The sequence below is a fragment of the Maylandia zebra genome, linkage group LG13, assembly GCF_041146795.1.
Source record: "Maylandia zebra isolate NMK-2024a linkage group LG13, Mzebra_GT3a, whole genome shotgun sequence".
Classification (NCBI taxonomy): Eukaryota; Metazoa; Chordata; class Actinopteri; order Cichliformes; family Cichlidae; genus Maylandia; species Maylandia zebra.
Genome location: NC_135179.1, coordinates 31,590,250 through 31,611,218, shown reverse-complemented (window position 1 = coordinate 31,611,218; position 20,969 = coordinate 31,590,250). Strand labels below are relative to the sequence as shown.

Sequence of the window (20,969 nt, the reverse complement as noted above, 5' to 3'; positions counted from 1 at the left end):
ACACTGACCAGTGTCAGTTTAACTGTAACACATTCATTCAGAGTTAGAAGCTCTACTTATGGAGAAACTTTCTAAGTCTAACAGGGGACAGGTACTCCTGCCCAAGTAACATGATATAACCCCACATACAGCCCAGCCATAAAATGAACCAAGTCATTTAATTCAAGACAGCATGGGACCAAATGCATGTAACCAGCCTGCACCCACCTGACATTTCTTCCTCCTGAATTAAATGAATAAATGAAGGTCATGCTAGGCGGTTGCTATGGTGGTTGCTGTGGACTTGGCTGGACCGCGTCCGATTCCTGTTATTAGCTGTCCGCCGTAGGAAGGCTGCGTTCCATTTACAAGTAGTGACAGTCTGTCGGAACTCGAACTCAAACCCCGCTTTCTTTAATTATAGGCCTTTTATAGCCGTTCATGACACGCACACACATAAAGCACGTTGCCTCACCATGAGAATGCAAGTTTACCTAACCTAACCTTAAAGTATCTGACATAGGATAGAAAAATGAAGCAACCAGAGATTTAATGATGAAGACTCTGGGTTCTGTAGTTCGCGTTTTACAGTCCTGAATGACTCTTTGCATATGATTTATTGAAGAGTAGTTTAGAATGCACTTTATATTTAGACTGTTGCTGTTTCATTTTTTTACATTGTTGCCGTGTTATGTCATGAATAAGGTTCACCTGCTGGGGGTTTGATGGATCAGCTGGACAATACAGTCAAAGACAGACTTCATTCATCATATGCAAGAATCCTAGTTGGATTTTTGTTGTCACTCATGTTTTTGAACCAAATATTGAAAACAATTCTAATTATTCAACACTAATTGTTTTATCCTATTGTAAAGTGTCCTTGGGTGACTTGAAAGGCGCTCATAAATAAAATTTATTATTATTATTATTATAATTCTGACAGACTGGATACCTGGTCAGGTCTACATTACCTTGTACTCAAGCATCCCAGGACAGAGCCCTGCCCCACCATGAGCCTGGGTGGATACGTGGTTATTAATATAAAAGGACCAATACTGAATATGAATATTTCATGAAAATTGAATTATAATACGAATTAGTAATAAGGGTTTCTCTGCGCCCTTATCTACCCCATACTCAAAGAGCTGCGGGCAGAGAGGGTGACAGGAGAGGATGGCACTGAAGAGAAGATGCTCGGTTTCTGGAGTCTCCTGGTCCTGTCAGTAGGATGCATCTGCTGTGTCTTCTCGTGGATGCTCACCTACCTTGACTCGTTCCAGCCTGGTATGGATTCCCAACACTGCGGACAGTGGCCCACGTCAGAGACGTTTAATATTGATTACATATGTCTGAATTGCTAACCCTAACCCTAGCTCAACAGACCACAATGCCCTGGACTGTCAGTATTATTACATGCTGTGAACATCCTTGATCACAGTTTATGTTGTAAAAGAGAAGGAATATTGAAAAAAAGATCAACATTGTGATATTATTTCTTCCAAACTGACCAGAAACATGCTTGTCAGACTCTCACAGCAAAGGATCAGACTCACTGTGCATGACAGCTCAGGCCAATGATGTCTGTTAGATTGTCAGCTGTTTAGTGCTTCTGTACAGTTAGGGTCACGTCTCTATTTCAGAATAATTAATATGCGGAAAACACTAAAAGTTGATTGTCTTCCAATATTCTAGCATAATTAAAAAACTTTGACTTTGTAAGTACATATTATTAGTCCTAATGCCAGCATGATTCTTCATAACTCCTGCTTTGAAATACTGAACTTTGAAATTGACCTGATGAAAGATCATTTACAGTGGCACTCTGTCAGGATCATTCTGACTGTAAGATCACTGTATTAATCTGAATCCTTCTGAAATGTGCTGTGAATGAATGCTGATGCAATTCACTGTGGGAAAGCTGTTAATAAAATGAATCTCACATGCAACACATTCACAGAGGAAGAGGACACAAAGGGAGGACATGCAGAGGCTGTGTTAAAGTCAGAAATCCAAATCTTTATTAAAAAACAGGCGGCGGTTACAAACAGGAAGACAAGCAGTCCATCAAACAGTCCACAGGGTCAAACATACAGAGAATTCAAACAGCAGTAAAAAAATAACTGGACACTGAAAAACATAAAGCAATGTGAGACGCAATAAAAGGAAGCAGCGCAATATATTCACTGAATTATCATCAATTACAAAAGAGAAAAACAACGATTTCTAACGATTATTTTCTTAAATGCAGTTAGAGTGTGGCTGGTAAAGATGGAAACATACAGAATGTAAACTGTGTGAGTTTGTGAACTTTGTTAGTAACAAATGAGGTAAAAACCCAAAACAGACAAAACACAGAAAGAGGCTCTCAGTATTCATTCATAATTAGAAAGAAACATTCTGGTCGTGGATTTTTACAGTCTTAGTTCCACTCGCTGTCATCATTATAATCATCATGATCAATGGCGAGGTCCTGAGGTGGGCGGGGCTGTCTCTGGTAATGTCACCATGAAGGAACAGCATCTGGCACGTGTTGGTGAAACATCCCAGTACACTGGTGTAGTTTCCTCTCCAGCTGTTTGACATGTGACACTTGAACATTAAGGGGAAGAAGAAGAAACAGTGTTAGGTCAGGTGACCACATGGTTTCTAAAGTAACTGACAGGAAGTAACCAGGCCATTAGAAATGGGTGGCATGTGTTTAGAGTTACTGGAGTTGGGTAACTCTACTTACCAAAAGCAGCAGCACACAGATGAAGGATCAGATGCTGAATGTTGCAGGAACATGCTCACATGTGCGGTGGTCATTCAGTGCTGCTCCGGCAGGTTAGACAGTCCAAGACTGATATACTGCCCATCTGAGAGTTTGAAAACACACATGCAAAGATTTATTTTGTGTTACAGTCAAAGTTGGATGTTCATTTTTGTCCTTTAAAAATGTTTGTGTATTTGAAAGCACTAACGTTTAAGGATGACTTGGATCGTCTCCTTTAAAGGGGAGACAAGTGTATCCACTGATCTACGTCACTTTACCTGGATGATGACTCCTCTCCCCCTCACTCAGAAACACTCCTAATATAACCAAGCAAATAAATAATATTGAAGATTTACTTACATCATTACAAAAACAGGAAAAACATCTCCCTTTGATTCTATTTCTCCATTCCTGCTGAACATCAGGCAACAAATATCTCAATAAATCACAGTAAAATGTAAAGCACATGTTTTCTCTGCTTTGTCTGACCTCTGCAGAGCCTCTGTCAAGAAAAACATAACTGTAAGCATAAAACAAATATACATTTCATAACACGTCACTGGACAAACCTCGGTCAGTTGATTTCCTCTGTGCAATGCAGACGAACATCAGTCAGCAAGCCAAGGTGGTGAGATGGACTGGTGTCCTTTGTGACTCTGCTGGTTCTTCTGAGGAAACACCACCGTCTCTCCACACCGTCACCTTCTGTGAGCACAAACAGCCGCTCTGCCAGCATGTAGGAATCACATATCACACACACAGGGGTGAAGAAACATCAGAGCTCAACTTTGGATACTTTAGATCTAAACAGATCAAACTAGCTCTTAGCTTCAACAATCAGTGAGCAGACAAACAATGATACCAAACTGATTCTGTATGAATACAATATGGTATTTTCAATACAGGTGTCAAATTAATTCATTAAAACTAATACAGATATATGTTTTGTTTTTTTTTTGATAAATTAGTTTGCTAAATTATAAGAATTTTTTTTTTCCTTTAACAATTGCAACTGAAAGAAATTAAATATTGAACAAAAATATATTGTCACATTCTGAGCATGCTCAGCACGCTGACAGACTTGAAGTTGCTACAGATTTTAAGAAGTGATAATTATAGGGAAGAAACTTCTCTTTTTCATCCGTTTAATCAAACATTTGATGCCTTAGATGTCTCAGTCTATAGCGTTCTGCAACTGAAGCTTGGATTTGGCTGCAGGTGCCCCTGTACATCCTTCTCAACATGTGGGTACCATTTAATCCCACTTCTTCCTGAGCTTTGCTTCATCACAAGACCAAAGGTGGCATCCCGTGTCAGTCTTATCATCATCCAGAAGAAACATTTGAAGAAACATCATGGAGAAGAAACATTTACGCGCCTCCTGGTTTTGTTTTCTGATCCTGCGAAAAGACTGAGGACAACAAAGCCCAGAGAACACGAGATACACAACATCCAACATTCAGACTCAATGAAGAGCACCAGGTTGGTTCAGTTATAGTAGATATGAGCATACTTCACATTACTGGGTATGAATAATAATGAGGAGGCAAACTTTGAAGATGCAGAGCATGATGTCCCATCATCAGACTGTAAACAAACATCCACCAGGCTTCTTTGTTGGCAAAATTGATGATTCTCCTATGAGGGATCAGTAGCGTGTATTAACCTGTGGTATAAGCAGCAGTCACTGAAATATTACTGTTTCAGATAAGAAATCTAGCACATAAAAGCCAGGGTGGGAGGGATCTCTGCAAACTGATTTACCTCTGCAAGTGTGAAGCTCAACAAAAATCTGACTCTCCAGTCACAGACAAACAAAAACCTCCAGCTGGGAGATAGAAAACGCTGTCTGGGTCCTGCTGGATGTTGCTGGTCAGAGTCCACACATTAGCAGAGTGCTTCTTGGTCCCACTGACCCATATGGACAGTGACTGTGGAGAACTGTTCTGGAAAACAGAGAAGAGAATTAAAATAACAAAAAACCAAACAGGATTTCCACAAAGACTCTCTTGGAATCAGCAATCAAAAAAATCACTGGTTCATATTTCAATTAAATATGAACAGGTTCCTTAAATGTTCAGATCTGATTTAATTTAATTTCCTTCACACAGCACATTCGTCCAGGCTGACAGGTAAACATAGAATTAATCTCAGGTAACATGACTCATAGTAGAGATTCAGTAAGAAAGATTGCAGGCTCTAATATTATTACCACACAATCCAAGGACACACCAACAGCTCAGATTTGTAGAACTATTTAAACAAATGTCTTCTGAATATTCAATTCATGTTCACAGTGGGGGGGGGGGGGGGGGGGGGGGGGGGGGGGGGGGTCTGCAACACAGAAAGAGCTGTGATCAAGCTATTTATTACTGCGCCAACACACATCAAACATCACAGTTCACAGTCAGCGCTGCCACAGAAGTGGTGCTCCTACTCATTTATGCATTCCAAGGAAGAGGGAGGAAGTTACGAACTGATCCTACCACACTTCACGTGTCTCGCTATGAAACCTAACGGATCAATGGTTATGCTGTTTGGTGCCCTTGGCCTTATCAGCACTTGTAAAGGGAGTTGTTTTCTCAAACTGCTGACGCTGAAGTAAGTTCATCTAGTTTTAGAAACTTTCACTGAACAGTAACAGTGTCACAACTAAGCACATGCATAAGCACTTAAATACTTTAAATGAGAATAACAGAAAATTTCTTTTACAGAGGCTAGAGCCTGTCCCAGTAGTCATAGGTAGAGCACACCTGGACAGGTCACCAGTCTGTCAGAGGACTAACACAGAGACAGACATCAGAGTAACAAATCTATTTAAAATTAATGTAAGTTTGCTGCAGCTGTATGTATTAACATGTGTTTCTGTGCTCACAGTCCACCTCTCAGGAACCTGCAGTTCACTTTTAGTCTACTTTAAACAGACCTCACAAAAGGCTGATGTGGCTGGATCAGTAGTCTGATTTAAGTACGATACCTTTGGCCAGGGATTAATCTGGTGCATCGCTTCACTGCAGTCTTACGTATTTTCCCCACACCTGAATAAAAAATACTGATATATACAAATAACAGCTTCAGCTGATGCAGCCTGACTCAATCCTAGATGTTCAGCACACAGAGACACAGAGGTACCGTTTAAAGCTTAGTGTTAACTTGAGTCACTGATCATTTGCAGCATTACAGAGTCTGGCAGTCTTTGCATGATGTCCACGTCACTGTAAGTTTCTAGCTGACTCTCAGGTGTGACAGGTGTGCCAGCAGGAAAGAGTAATAATAGCCTGCATCCTGAGGTTTTTCATGCAGGATTAAAGGAGCCAGGCTTTATTCACACAGCTAGGATTGTATTTTACACTGACCCTGGGTCAGTATAAGTATCATACAGTTTAAACGAAGCACTGAAACTTGCACATATTTATTACAGATGCACTGAAGCTAATCGAGATATTTGCTGTCAGTCTGTGGCTGCGATTAAACACTTTAATGGAAACTTTATTAACTAGTAACTTCGTCAGTCATGACAGAAGCTAATATTTCTGTGCTAACATCGTTTAACCAGTAACAGCTTTACTCCAATATAAGCTAACGTTTACACCGTAACTTTAAGCTAGCACCATAAAGACGGTAAAACACGTAATAACATCTATAAATGCATCTTAAAGCTGTTATATTAGCACTCGGTGTATTACTAACATAACCACATTAACATTACTGACACTCGCTGACTTTTAATAGTCATTCTATAAATGCTGTCCGTTTAAATGGTATTACCTGTAAACACTGCTGTATCCACTGGATTGCAGCCAGAGTGGATTCTGGAGTCTTCCCACGCTCCTGTTAGTGATCCTCCATCTGGATGGATGATAACAACCTTCTGAACAATCTAGCTGGAGATGGCCCATATCTATGGACTGATAACAGCCGAAGCGGGTGAATAAAGTCACCCAGTAGCTAGCTGTGCCATTACCCAGCATACATCACTCCCTCCATAAATGCAATAAACGATACAAAAGTATCGTTCTACCTGTTTTTCAGGTAGTTGTTTACATTATATAATTTATTGTGTTCTGTATACGTCACTACAATGTGATTTGGAAAATGTCTAAATATACCGACAACAGGCACTTCCGCGGCAATCTCTTCAATCGGAGGACCCTTCACGTCAATTCCCGACGCGAGAGGGGTACCCTGCGCGTCCATAAGTGCAGCAGAGGGAGCCTGAGCATGCGTCACAAGTTTGACGAGTTGGGAGTGAGAACGTGTTGACATTCCAGAAGGATAACGCAAGGACACATTGTGCACACAGTGTGTGTGTCTGTGTGTGTGTGTATGTGTGAGACAATGTCATAATGGTTCATTGTCAGAAATTCCACAAAAGATAAGATATCTGGTTAAAATACATTTTGTCTCTTAGCTGACAGAAAAGAAGAGTGAATGTCAGAAACTTGTATTGTGAAATTCTCCCAGGGTTCTCTTACTCGTCCTGACGCTGTTCATGTTGCATGGCAAGTTTGCAGCTGTTACTGGACTGAAATGGGAGTTGTCTTTATATTAAACACCCCACAACATGATTATCCAGATATCCAGGTACCAGAGTTGCCTCTCTGCAGTTTCTCTCCTCCTGACATCCCCCCAAAACCCCCATTCCCATAAAGAGTGTGTCTGCTCCCAGACCATCAAAGGATGAATTAAAAAAACTGCAAAAATTCACAAATACCTCACAAAAACATTGCAATGAAACATCTACAACTGCACAAGAAGTAAACCGGTTAAATGCTGACTATAGGTATCTCTCTTCCAGTAAAGTAGAAGAGTATTTTTACCTTGCAAAAGAGTATTTTTACCATGGTAACAGGTGATCCACATGTATTGTGCGTGTTCTCTGTCCCTCTTGTATCAGGTAAGTAACACTTCCCATTTTCTTCAGAACTGTTCCCTGAGTCCATTTTGTTTCCCCCCCCCTGAAGTTTCGGATACGCACAGCGTCTCCCTCCGAAAAAACACGAACAGGTTGGGTTTTGTAATCATGGTGTCGCTTCTGCTCAGACTGTTTCTGTTCAATGTGTCTGCTTAGTTCAGGTTTCAGCAGGCTGAAGCGAGTCCGGATCTGATGTTTCAGGAACAACTCTGCTGGTGTACGACCCGTCACAGTGTGCGGTGTACTGCGATACATGATAAGGAAGTTTGCCAAACGATGACTGAGTGGCAATGTGGCCTTACCATCTGCTTCCAGCACATTTTTCATCAGGGATCGTTTCAGGATTTGTACTGACCTCTCTGCTGCCCCGTTTGATGCAGGATGATAGGCAGGAACAGCTGTGTGTCTGATCCCATTTAACTCCAGAAACTGATTGAATTCCTTTGACACAAGTTGAGGTCCATTGTCTGAAACAAGCTCTTCTGGAAGTCCATATGAAGCAAATAACCCTCTCAAAACCTCAATGGTGTTGTGTGAGGTAATGGATGGCATAGGGAACACTTCCAACCATTTTGAATGACTGTCAATGACAACTAAAAAGTACTGCTTGCCTTTTTCAGCTAAATCAATGTGAATCCGTTGCCAAACTCTCTCAGGCCACTTCCACGGATGGAGTGGTGCAACGGGTGGTGACTTCTGTACAGCCTGACAGACTGAGCAGCTTTGAACCAGTTCTTGTATATCACCATCACAGCCTGGCCACCACAGGTAACTGCGAGCGAGTGCTTTCATACGACAGATACCTGGATGTTCATGATGCAGGTCTTCCAGCACTTTCTGTTGGTAAACCGGTGGAATGATGACCCGTTGTCCCCAAAGAACACATCCTTGTTCTGCTGACAGCTCGTGTCTGCGTGTAAAGTAAGGCTTAAGTGATTCGTCTTGCATATAACTCGGCCACCCATTCATGGTGTAGCTCCAGACCTTGCTGAGGATTGGATCCTTCATGGTTGCTCTCTCAATGTCTTTAGCTACTATTGGTAGCTCTTCCACATGTGAGAAATAGAAGATACTTCCCTCCTCGGCAATGTTTTCTGGCGTATTCCGAGGTAGACGTGACAATGCATCTGCATTAGCATGTTCAGCTGATCTTCTATATTCAATGTCATAATTGTATGCCATTAGAATAAGAGCCGAGTGTTGGGACAGCTGACTTTGGCCAGCAGTGGCTTATGATCTGTTATGAGGGTGAATTTCCTTCCATACAGATATTTATGGAATTTCTTTACTCCAAAAATTATGGCAAGGGCCTCTTTTTCTATCTGGGCATACTTTCGCTCAGCTTCAGTTAATGTTCTTGATGCGAAAGCCACAGGCCTTTCCTCTCCATTTTCCATGACATGAGAGATGACTGTGCCCAATCCATAAGGTGATGCATCGCAGGCTAACTTCAATGGCAGGTTTGTGCTGTAGTGCACCAACACTTTGTTCTGCAGCAGTAGACTTTTTGCATCCCTGAATGCTTTTGCACATTCCATGGTCCAAATCCATTTAGCATCTTTTCTCAACAGGTTATGCAAAGGCTGAAGAATGGTGGATGGATTTTCCAAAAATCGACTGTAGTAATTTAGAAGACCAAGAAAGGACTTCAGTTCAGTGACGTTTGTTGGTTCTGTTGCATTTGCTATGGCTGCTACCTTATCCTCTAAAGGATGCAGACCATCCCTGTCAATACGATGTCCCAGGTACTCCACACTGCTCTGAAGAAAGTGGCACTTGGAAAGCTTCACTCTGACACCATGCTTCTCCAGACGTGTGAGTACTTCCTCCAACCTCTTCAAATGATCCCTTTCAGATGAAGCAGTGATGAGGATGTCATCCAAAAAGCAGGTCACATGCTCCATCCCCTGAAGGATTTGATCCATCACAGACTGGAAAAGAGCCGGAGCACTGGAAACACCATAGCTGAGGCGATTGTACTTATAGAGACCTTTGTGTGTGTTGGTGACCAGATACTTCTCTGATTCTTCATCTAACTGTAGCTGCTGATAGGCATGAGAAAGGTCAAGTTTACTGAAGGATGTTCCTCCAGCTAAAGTGGCAAACAAATCTTCAGTATTTGGAAGTGGATATCTTTCCTCTTCAACACACTGGTTGACACTGACTTTGTAGTCACTAGGGCTGGGTATCGTCACTGATTTCTAGAATCGATTCAATTCCGATTCACAAGGTCCCGAATCGATTCGATCCACGATTCGATTTAATTCGATTCGATTCGATTTAAATCTGGGAAATTTTGACAGTCAAAGATATAATTCAGATCAGGACATTTACATATTTTTGTATCTATAAAAAGGAAGCTGACACTCTCAAGACTTTATCCAAGGTGTGAGCATCACAGCAGATGCCTTTGTGTCAAAGTAGCTGAAGATAAAACACAGAAAAACATGTAGGTGATTTTCCTGGCCTGGGATTTTATAAAAATATTCTGCAGTACATCAAAAACGAAAGAAAACCATTAATTAATCAACATTACCTCTGACGTTACAGCGGTTTTATTAGAGACACGGCTAAGCATTTTGCATTTTGAATAATTTTAAAAAGTTTAAATTTGTTCAGTATTGAACAGCAGAAATGAGGTTTTCTTTTCGGAAGAATGTAAAAGGGGAAAAAACAGCGGCCGACAGCGCTGTAAACAACGGTAGACTTGTGCATAACAAGCAAGCGAATAATGAAGAAAGCGAAACTGTTCGAGAGAGGGGGGGGGGGGGGGGGGGGGGAGAGGGGGAGGGAGAGAGGGAGAGAGAGAGAGCTGCGCATCGCAATGGAAGCAAAACAGTAAAAGAGTGAATTCATGACGATGTTTATGTGAAGCGTTTGGATCTTCTTTTGCTGCTGATTCGGTCAATATTGTTTGGAGGGAGATCAAACTAACAGCTTTAGAATCAGCGCATAAAGGGCGTGAACACAAAGCGCAGACCCGGATCAGCGAGCTGTCGGCTTTCAGCCCCGACTGTGAGAAAGGCGACATCTAACTGATTCTGATCCGCGGGTCGCGCTGTGTCTTTAAGTCTATGTGCAGAATCCCTGTACCTGCTCTCATTTACTGTTTGGTGGTTCTTGAAATTTTGTGAGATGTCACCAGAGATTCTGGCATTTCGGACAAAATAAATTTATATTAAAAAATCGATTCAGGATTTTAATGAATCGATTTTACGTTATCCAAGCCAGAATCGATTTTAATCGATGAATCGATTATAAAAACCCACCCCTAGTAGTCACCACATATCCTAATTGTTTTGTCTGCCTTTGGCACAGTAACAATAGGGGATGCCCACTCACTTTTCTCAACCTTTGAAATAACCTTCACCTTTTCCAATCTGTCCAGCTCCTTTTCCACAGCTTCTTTTAGTGCATAAGGAACTGGGCGAGCTTTACAGAAAATTGGTGTGGTGTTTGGTTTAGTGTGGATTCTAGCTTTAAATCCTTTTATGCAGCCTTGGTCATCCGAAAACACTGCCTGATGGCGCTGAATCACTTCTAGTACTCCTGGCTTTGCTTCTTTCTGCACCAGTACCTTGTGTACTGTGAAAATCTGTTTCCAGTTCAGCTGTAGTTTCTTTAACCAGTTTCGTCCAATCAGAGCTGGTCTGTCTCCCTGAACAACGATCAGTGGTAGGGTGATGTTTTGAGTCCCATACTGTACTGGTAACATAATATATCCACGCACAGCAATGTGTTGGCCTGAGTAGGACTTGAGCTTTAGCCCACTGGCTGGTTTTATAGGGAAATGAGTGAGATGCATCTGATAATACTTGTCTGATACTACCGACACTGCTGATCCTGTATCCAGCAGCATGGTGGTGTTCTTGCTCCCAAGCGCAACATCCACTGTGTATCCCTTCTCACTGGAGGTGATGGAGTACATTGAATAAACTCCAAAAAGTTCAGCTTCATCATTCCTACTTGAGCATTCATCCTCAGTTTCCAAATACTGAGTTTGCTGACTGAATTTTTTATTCCTGCAAGCACGTGCAATGTGTCCTATTTTTGCACAAACATGACACTTTTCACTCTTAAATTTGCACTCACGTGCTGAATGCTTTCCACCACAACGATAACATGGTTGCTTCATTCCTGTGTCTTTTTTAGGTCCCTTCCAGTTCTTTGGCTTGTTATTGCCCTCTTGCCTGTTCTGTCCTTTCCATCCTTTGTTGAAAAAATTTGGAGCATTTGTCAAGGCATTTACGTGGTGAGGGTCCTGGCGTCCTGAGAACTCCATCGTATTTTTCGAAGCGAGTTCCATGGATACGGAAATCTCACATGCACGTGGAAATGTAAGATCTTTTTCCGATAGTAGCTTGCGCTGCACAGCATCAGAACGCAGCCCACTAACAAAACGATCCCTCAGGGCCTCATCCAAATATTGTCCAAAACCACATGTGGCTGACAACTGCCTCAGGGCGACAACATAGTCAGAAACTGCCTCCCCTTCTTTCTGGTTACGTTTCTGAAAACGAAAACGCTCAGCTATCACCACTGGAGTCGGCTTATAATGCGCACTTAACGCCCCAGTCAGCGCTGCATATCCCATGGTACTCGGTACCCTCGGAGACACAAGATTCTTTAGCAGCCTGTATGTATCTGCTCCGATCACAGAGAGAAACGTGCACACTTTCTTCTCATCGGAAACATCATTTGCCAACATCCATTGCTCCAACCGCTCCAAATATGACTCAAAATCTTCCTTCGATTCATTATACTCTTCAACACGACCCACATGCATCGCCATGTTAGCTCACCAAAAGCTGTTTCGCTGCAGCCGTGAAGAAAACGTCTTTGTTTGTCTTTTTTTTTTACATGTGAACACAGCCCTTCTACAGCCTCTGTCACGCTGTGGAAATCTTTAGAATCCTCGTCGCCAGTTGTGATATTCTGGATTAGGCTCTTAAAAAGATCAGGACAGAAGGACGTGGATAGGTGCCTTTATTGAACAGCAGGACATCACACACTAACTTGTTGTTTCTTAGCGGTGCAGAAACTACCCTTTTTTGTTGTTATATATTGGTCAACCAAGAACTAGCCCTGTAACAGGCACTTCTGTATTTTACCACTGGGGGGCAACAATCCACTCTATTACACAGAGTTATTAATATTAAACATCTAATTAAACCAGAATGTTTTTGTCAGTCCACCCCAACTCTCACGTAGCATAATGTGACATGTTTGTCGCATCCATTTAAAGTCAGCCAAGTGCTTGAAGAAAGATTTGAGCATCTCATTAGTTCCTGCTCTAAAGTCCAAGGATGCCTGTTTAACATTTCATGGAATTCTATCTAATGGTCCTTGAGATATTCCAGTCTTACCAAACATGGATACCTGAAAGTGCAACTCTACAGCCATCATTAGAGAACATTATAGTGTCATAATCCTGCATTGAACAGACATTTATTGTGAACATTAAATCTTAAATTCTTCCAGTTTAATCTTCCAGTATCTAATGTATAAATAAATAAAGTGTATTTATGAAGGTGGTTTCAAAGTCGTGGTAGTTAAAAAAAATTTAATCAAAAAGAGAATCAACTTCTACATTAAAGGAATGATTACACATTACACAGTGACTTAAAAGGATCACTCACTCTTCCATCTCAAGAAACTGATAATGCAACATGACACTTTTCACTGCCTTCTTCCTTCTCTGCCCTCACATTCTCTTTGCTTCCTCTTTCTCCCTCCCTCTCTGTCACACACTGATCTTTTATTGGCTAAGTGGTGGTCACTGTAAACTGACCATTCTTCCCACCCCCACATCTCTGTGTTCCAGGGATGAAAGAAAGGCGCAAAAGATAACATCACTTAACTGCTTTTCAAAAATCCCCCATCTTCCATGCCTGTTCACTCTTAAACTGTGAGGATTAGACTACACAACATATGATATAAAGGGTATTTGAAATAACCATCTTCAGCTTAACTTGTCATTTTAACAGTAGCTTCATGCACTGGTTGATTTTCATAATTTTGCTTCTATAAAATGTTTTCGGAAGTCAGAGCATATTCAGTTAGACCTTGCATGTAAATTCTAATAACACATTTCCAATCATCTATTGTAATTTTACAAAGAAGAATTGCTGATTAATGTATTAATATTCTAATTAAATATCCATCAGCAATGGTGTGCTTGGTACCAAAAACATACCAAGCACAGAATTCAGAAAGAAAGGAGGCAGGGAAGAGGAATCCAGCAGCTAACATTAGCTATGGCTGAGCCTGGCTACATTCATGGTGAGTAAACTATTTGCCAACAGTGTTTTATTTGCTCCTCAGCATCACAATGACAGCATTTGAACAGTGCTGTGAAACTGTTTGTAATCAGGGTATGCTGAAATTTGCTAAACTAGCAAATATTTATAGGATCTGCTAACATTCAAGCAAGAATATCTGTTCCCAGAGTTGTCTTGTTTCTTTATGTTGTTGTGGGTTCTTAAGAATGACACCATTACTTGAAGAGAAGGTATTTTATCGAACTGTGGTTCACATGTAAACAAAGCTTCGCCATCACAGTCTACTCCGAGGTAACTCCCCTTGCTCTCTAGCTCCCCCTACAGTCTAGGAGTATTAACAACATAAAACATGATACTAGGCAAATAAGGATTTGCTGTTATCATTACATCTTCCTTTTTTTTCAACAATAAAATAACATACCTACTTTCACAAACATAAACAGTCTCTATTTGTTTTTTACTTGTTAAACCAGGCTTTATCAAAGTAACGTTAACAACACAACTAGTTTTCAACAATTATGGTCCATTCAACACTAGTAACCAAACATAGTGAAACTTGCATAGATACTATGACATCATCTTCCAAACAACATGTCAACACATTACATCTGCTCAATCAGTCTCATAGGTGGCTTTACTTGTCTTACAGATCTTCTCAGTGTTTGTTCTTGTGTATGCATAGGTGTTTCAGGTGATAGTGTCTCATGTGTGTGTTGGGGTTGTTCAGCAGCCTCCAACCTCTGCTCCACTACTACTGGTCCCTTAAGAAGAACTCGGCGATTTCTTCTCAGCATAGCTCCATCTTCTCTCTGAATGATGTATGATCGTGGTTGATCTTTCCTTAGAACAGTTGCTTTCTGTGCCCATGTGTTGGTTTTGTCTTTGAATCTCACTTGATCCCCAGCATGCAGTTCAGGTAGGTTTTTTGTTCCTCTGTCATAATAGAACTTCTGCTTTGCTTTTTGTTGCTCCTTAAACTTCTTCACGCTGTTTCCCTCTTTTGTTTTAAGCAGATTATCCTGAATGGGCAGGTTTGATCTCAGGCGTCGTCCCATAAGAAGCTGTGCTGGTGGCATACCACACTCAAGTGGCGTTGTGCGGTATACTAGCAGGCTTTGGTAGAAGTCAGCACCACTGTCTCTCGCCTTACTCATCAGCCTCTTCACTGTTTGGACGGACTTTTCCACTAGTCCATTAGATTGTGGGTAGTGCGGGCTTGATGTTGTGTGAACAAAGTCCCATTCTTTGGCAAACTGCCCAAACCTAATATTGGAGAATTGTGGTCCATTGTCTGTGAACACTTCACTTGGCACACCGTGTCGTGCAAATACAGCTTTCATAGAGGTGATTACAGCCTCTGCTGTTGTTGTTTGCAGTCTACATACTTCCGGATACAAAGAGTAGTAGTCTGTGACCATAATATAGTCCTTTCCTCCAGACACAAAGAGGTCAGCCCCCACTTTCTGATATGGTCGGTCTGGCACTGGGTGCGGCTTTAGTGGCTCGGCAGGATTGCTTGCTTGATATGTCAGACATGTTGAACAGTTCGACACTTCATTTGTCACATCCTGATTAATCCGTGGCCAGTACATCACCTCACGTGCTCTCCTTTTTACATTTTTCCATGCCTAGATGCCCTGCGTGTATCTTTTTGAGCATCTCTCCTCACAGGCTCTTTGGGATGACAATTTTACTTCCCTTGAACACCACATCATCCACTACAGACAGTTCTGCTCTGCAGTTCCAGTACTCTTGAATAACAGGTGAGCAGTTTTGCTTACAGCTGGGCCATCCATCTATGATGGTTTTGCGCAGTGCTTGTAACGTTCCATCTTTGCTTGTCTCCGTTCTGATGAGCTCCATCTTCCCTTCTGCAACAGGAAGTGCACTTGTGACCATGCTCACATATGCTCTTACATCATCATCCATCTTGGTGTTCGCTGGCTCATTCGGATCAACAGCTCGGGATAATGTGTCAGCTGTGTACATCAGCTTGCCAGGTGTGTACATCACGTTAAGCGTGTAACGTTGCAGCCGGATCATAATTTTTTGGATTCTCAGTGGACAGTCATTTAGTGGTTTTTGGAACAATGCTATCAGTGGCTTGTGGTCAGTTTCAACACTGATGGCCTGCCCAGACACAAACTGGTGAAATCTCTCACATGCGTACATTATGCTGAGCAGTTCTTTTTCAATCTGTGCATATCTTGTCTCTGCGTCTGTCATGGATCGCGATGCATATGCAACAGGCTGCCACTCATCATACTTCTGCAGAAGAACAGCTCCAAGCCCACTCTGTGATGCATCTGATGAGATCTTAATAGGTCTCATTGGATCATAAAACTTCAGAACTGGTTCCTTTGTAAGCAGATCTTTCAAGTCACGCCATGCTTTCTCATGTTCATGATTCCACTCCCATTCGATTCTCTTTTCAGTTAGCTGTCTCAGTGGCGCCATTTTTTCTGAGAGATTGGGTATGAATTTTCCCATGTAGTTTATCATGCCATTAAATCTCTGCACATCTTTCTTGCATTGCGGCCTCGGCATGTTTTCAATTGCAGACACCTTTTGAGGATCTGGTCTGATGCCTTCACTGCTCAGGATATCTCCAACGAATGTCAGTTCCTTCGCCCCAAGCTGGCATTTCTCTTTGTTCAGCTTCAGATTGGCTTTTCTGGTTGCTTCAAGAACATTTCTCAGTCTCATGTCATGTTCAGCTTTTGTGCTACCTCACACAATGATGTCATCCATTGACGTGTCGACTCCTTCCAGGTGTTCATAGATCATGTGTATTGTCTTGTGATACACCTCAGGTGCTGAAGCAATGCCAAACGGCAGTCGCCGGAATCTGTACCTGCCAAATGGGCTGTTGAACGTGCACAGTTTTGAACTTGCTTCGTCCAGCTTCAGTTGCCAAAATTCTGATGAAGCGTCTAGCTTGCTAAAGTACTTCGCTTTTGCAAACTGTGACATTATCTCCTCTCTTGTAGGTAGTTTGAAATCTTCTCTCTTTATTGCTCTATTCAGATCTCTAGGATCCATGCAAACTCTGAGCTTTGCAGTCTTTTTCTCCACAATAACAAGAGAACTCACCCACTCCGTTGGCTCATCGATCTTTTCAATCACTTCCAGGTTTTCCATCCTGTCCAACTCGGCTTTCAGTGGCTTTTTTTTTTGTAGAGCAAATGGTACTTTGCGGCATGGATGAATGACTGGTGTTGCACTTTCATCGACTCTGATTGTGTGTTCTCCAGCAAGGCAACCAAGTCCCTGAAATAGGTCACCATATTCCTTCATCAACTCATTATAGTCCATGTCATCATCAGTTTCCACAACGAGCACTCTTTTCACTAGGTTCAGACTCTCACAGGCATGTAACCCTAGTATAGGCTGCACAGTCTTCGGCACCACAATGAATGTTAGCGTGTGCTCCTTGTCTTTGTGTGTCACTTTAACCATGCATTTTCCTTTCACAGGTATTTCTGCACCTGAGTATCCACTCACTTTCACCTTCGTTGCATGCATTTTAGGTCTAGGTCTGATTTTCTTGAACTCTGCTTCTGATATGACATTCACTTGAGCTCCAGTATCCAGCTTGACTTTCATGAGTGTGTCATTCACTTTGAGTGTCATTATCCAGTCCTTTTCACCTGTCTTATTGTCTGTCACTGCAGCTACATAGAGTTCCTCTGTGTCTTCTTCATCCACAGTATGGACTGCACTTTGTTTCAGGGTTTGAGCTTTGCAGCACCTAGCATAATGGTTATTTTTGTTACATGTATTGCATCTTTTCCCATATGCTGGACATTTTTTAGGAGGATGTTGCATTCCGCAGCGACCACAAGTCTTTTCTTTTCTGTCCCTGTTTGCTGGCGATTTCAATTGCAGTTTCATTTCAGCGGCAGCACTCTCCTTTTTGACTCTGTGTGTGTTCTTATTCACAGCATCCACTCTGCAGCTGTCACTAAGCAGTTCTTTAGCTTGTGCCCTCACCGTTTCAGCTGCTCTGCAGTGTTAATGCTTTTTCCAGGTCAAGATTTTCCTCTCTCACTTGCCTCGTCAAGTCCAATTGCTGATAGGTACAACGTGAAACGTTGCTTAAATCTCCAATTTTCAGCCACATTTCCAGTCAACTGAAGAATCGGTGGTGGGTGTAAGCCGTCCATGCTTACGTCGCTAGGTCTCTTTTCTCTCCCTCGGCGAGTTAGCTACACTACGTTCACTGCTAAGCTGATCCGTCGGTACTGCTATATTGTAGTCCATTACCTTTCTTCAAGTCCATCTTCTGACACCATGTCTTGTTTCTTTATGTTGTTGTGGGTTCTTAAGAATGACACCATTACTTGAAGAGAAGGTATTTCATCGAACTGTGGTTCACATGTAAACAAAGCTTCGCCATCACAGTCTACTCCGAGGTAACTCCCCTTGCTCTCTAGCTCCCCCTACAGTCTAGGAGTATTAACAACATAAAACATGATACTAGGCAAATAAGGATTTGCTGTCATCATTACAAGAGTTAACTATCATTTTGGCAAACTTTAGTTAGGTAAAGGTCTGTCAAAAACCTAAATTAATTAGATGGTTTCATAGATGTTATTTCAGTTTTCAATTCATTAAAAATCTGCTAAGTCGTGTATTAAATATGAAGTTAATTAATATCAGTTTTATGTGCTTATCGGTGTGATTTCCTGAAAGCTAAAGAGTAAGCTAATGTTAGCTGCTAGCTTCCATCAAGTTTCTATTTTCTTGGAAAAGTAATTAGGGTTAGGGTTCTTGTTTATTTTGTTTTACTTTTCACACATCTTGGCATTGTTTTGGTTAAGGAAACCCAGTGGACTTAAATATTTCAGTGTAGTCTTAACCCCCCTCAAGTATGAATGTGTGTGAAGGTTAGCTGGAAAGTGCTTAGAAGCATAGAAGAAAGTGCTTGTGTGAATAGTCGAAGGTGGCATGTTGTATAAAGCGCTTTGAGGGCTCCAGGAGAGCAGAAAAACACTATATAACAATCAGTCTAATTACCATTTAACTCAACAAGCATTTGTTTTTGTCTGCCAGATTTTAGCTGGTAATACTATTATATCCTTTTGTGGCTGCATTTTAGGAAAGCTACAATCTCTGATATCCAGTCCTGTGCAAACAGTCTTGATCTACTCCTCATTTCTTTATATATTACTCAGTCAAGCATAAAACGGCAAGTAACACAGGTGAATCGGTGTTAGTGGACAAATAGCACAGGTAAAACCAAATCTTTGAGCACTTTGTTAATCACAAAAACACATAATTGTTCCCGTTTCTTTAGTTGATTCTGTAAAAAAGAAAAATGACAAAGGACACAGTGTGACAGGTATAAAATTTTAGTTTTTCTGTTAAAATGCTATTAGAATATCTTGGCATATCTCTGCATGTTGTGGAGTGTATCCTTAAAAATGTGAGGACTGTCAGGAGAAGAGATACAACAGTGAGTGTCTTATTAAAGCTGAAACGTATCATCAGATTTTGATCTACCATCTAAAGAGCATCTGGTTGGCAACAGCTTTGTTTTTTCAGCATGCCAATGATACACTGCCAATGCAGTAAAAGCAGGCCCGGATAGAAAAACATACAGTAGAACACTATCCATGATGGATTGACCTCCCAGAGCCCGGATCTCAATATTACTGAAGCAGGAATACAACAGAAAGACCCCAAAAAGATAGTCCTGACACAGAACAGAAGAAAAAGCAGCCAACATCTAAAGAAGAACTTTACAATGTCAGTAGTAATATACCTGTACTTTTTTTTAAAACTCTTTTTAAAGGATTGTATAGGTCTCAGAGTTCTGTTATTTAGACATAGATGATTTAATTTAACTACTTTGGGGGTATTTTAACTAGTTAGGAGCATTTTGCTTTTTCTTTAGGAGCAAATAGTTTTCAAACAGAGTGCCGCAAATAACAGGTATCCCTTTAGAAATAAACAGTGATACTTCTAAAAACCGTGTATTCCCACACAGCATTTAATTTAGCTAGTTTAGGAAGATTTCACTTTTCTAATAGTTTCACAGGCTAATAGTTTTTAAATAGAGCACCACAAACAACATGTATCCCTTTAGAAATAAACTGTGATACTTCTAAAAGTACATATTCACCTGTATCAACCCCAATGTGGCTTTAATGCAACTAGTCTTATAATTATCTACTAGTCTGCAACAGTTAGACTCGATGATTACACATAGATGATTTAACTACTTTAGGGGCATTTCACTTTTCTAAAAGTTTCACAGGCCAACAGTTTTAAATAGAGCACCACAAACAACATGTATTGTCATGTCCTCTGCCTCTAACGCCTTGCTAGAGTCGACATTCAGACTAAACTCCTCTTCAAAATGACCACACAGACAAGAGGGTTTGACTTCACTCCCTTTACTTAGGCCAGTTGAAGTAGGGTAAAACTGAGAAACAACATGACATGAAATGCTCTTAGAAACCATAGATGAGGAGAAATACACAATAACAGTACAATGACTTGTTTAGCCGAAAGCGTTAGCTAATTCCCTCTTTACAAACTTTTCTATTAAGCAAACACTGCAATCACATTTCTTCAAGTAGATTGTTCATTAGTAAAGATGGAACAGAATAACATACCGACAATGCTCTTAAAGACCGTCTTAAGGGAGACAAATGCCACTACAGCAGCGGACGGGAGAACGGGAGAAGTCCTTGTCACTACCCGATCCGTACCGGAAACCCGATCGGTACCCCGCATGCGCGAAAGGTTTTTACTTCCGGTCGTAGCGTTTTACGATAGTTATGGGTCAGCGTATCTGTTAAAATGTTAAGAATAACAAGTATATCTTAAAATGTTTGCAATAATGAAGCATTTCAGTACGATGTAGACAAAAACGAAAAATAAAAAGAAAGTTACAGATCAGGACTCTCCGATCCTTACTGCGCATGTGTAAAGTCTGACCGTACAAATCGGGTCTACCCGATCCGTACCGCGCATGTGCAGATGTTTTCTTCTTCTTCTGTTCGTTTAATGGCAGTTTACTCCCCAGTGTACG

The 20,969-nt window shown here is 41.2% G+C and overlaps 1 protein-coding gene and 1 long non-coding RNA gene across 9 annotated transcripts in view; one reads left to right on the top strand and one right to left on the bottom strand.

The window, feature by feature from the left end:
• The window catches only part of LOC112435749 (protein TANC1-like), a 76,542-nt gene extending 75,010 nt beyond the window's left edge, over positions 1-1,532 (top strand). Inside the window, exon 7 of the mRNA XM_076891937.1 lies at positions 1,123-1,532. The gene's annotated coding sequence lies outside the window, so the exon portion shown is untranslated. The remainder of the gene's footprint in view (positions 1-1,122) is intronic.
• Positions 1,533-1,987: 455 nt separating this feature from the next.
• On the bottom strand, positions 1,988-20,642 carry LOC112431419 (uncharacterized). Of its 8 annotated transcripts, none has more exons than XR_013101440.1 (6): positions 20,551-20,642; positions 6,500-6,580; positions 4,496-4,677; positions 2,940-4,397; positions 2,711-2,834; positions 1,988-2,568 (listed from the first exon to the last, which is right to left on the bottom strand). It is a non-coding gene; the product is annotated as an uncharacterized LOC112431419 (long non-coding RNA). The 8 variants fall into 8 exon arrangements; XR_013101442.1 differs by lacking the exon at positions 20,551-20,642 and having other exon boundaries at positions 2,940-3,048; positions 3,301-4,397; positions 6,500-6,955; XR_013101445.1 differs by lacking the exon at positions 20,551-20,642 and having other exon boundaries at positions 3,010-3,048; positions 3,301-4,397; positions 6,500-6,955.
• Between the last annotated feature and the right edge of the window lie 327 nt (positions 20,643-20,969).